The sequence below is a fragment of the Eschrichtius robustus genome, chromosome 2 (genome assembly GCF_028021215.1).
Source record: "Eschrichtius robustus isolate mEscRob2 chromosome 2, mEscRob2.pri, whole genome shotgun sequence".
Taxonomy (NCBI): Eukaryota; Metazoa; Chordata; class Mammalia; order Artiodactyla; family Eschrichtiidae; genus Eschrichtius; species Eschrichtius robustus.
In genome coordinates, this window is record NC_090825.1 from 48,196,736 (window position 1) to 48,197,630 (window position 895).

The window sequence follows — 895 nt, forward strand, 5'->3', positions numbered from 1 at the left end:
AAGACCAGCAGCAATGGTTTGTTTTTTTTTTTTAACATCTTTATTGGAGTATAATTGCTTTATAACAAAGTGAACCAGCTATACATATACGTATGTCCCCATGTCTCCTCCCTCTTGCATCTCCCTCCCACCCTCCCTATCCCACCCCTCTAGGTGGTCACAAAGCACTGAGCTGATCTTCCTGTGCTATGCGGCTGTTTCCCACTAGCTATCTATTTCACATTTTGTAGTATACGTAAGTCCATGCCACTCTCTCACTTCATCCCAGCTTACCCTTCCCCATCCCCATGTCCTCAAGTCCATTCTCTACGAGACCAGCAGCAGTGTTGACCACTTTTTGAAGAAACTACAAGAAGGCAAATTTTTGTCAACCAAGAGATCAGGGGAGAAACCTTGGCAAAAAGAATGGTGGTGAGGGACTTCCCTGGTGGTCCAGTGGGTAAGACTCTGCACTCCTAATGCAGGGAGCCCGGGTTCGATCCCTGGTCGGGGAGCTAGATCCTGCATGCATGCCGCAACTAAGAAGTCCACATGCCGCAACTAAAAGATCCCACATGCCACAACTAAGACCCAGCGTAGCCAAAATAGATAAATAAATAACATAAAATAAAATAAATAAATATTAAAAAAAAAAGAATGGTGGTGAGCATTGAATCCATATAGCTGTAGGACTAAGAATTAAAGCATTTGTGGAAATTATGGTTGTTAATACAGAATGCAAGCGTCACACACTATTTCAATGTAGAAATAATATATTTCACCAAGGTTCTGGAAGGAAAAAAGAAAGGAAACACACTGATTTCCGAACATTTTAGAACTGGAGGTCAAATAATACTTTTTAAAGAAGTTAAATGATGGCAATATAAATATGTTTAATCATAAATAATTAGAACTA

At 40.2% G+C, this 895-nt stretch overlaps 1 non-coding gene across 1 annotated transcript; it reads left to right on the forward strand.

Moving 5' to 3' along the window:
• Positions 1-421: 421 nt before the first annotated feature.
• Positions 422-494, forward strand: TRNAR-CCU (transfer RNA arginine (anticodon CCU)). Its single transcript has one exon. It is a non-coding gene; the product is annotated as a tRNA-Arg (tRNA).
• The last annotated feature ends 401 nt before the right edge of the window (positions 495-895 follow it).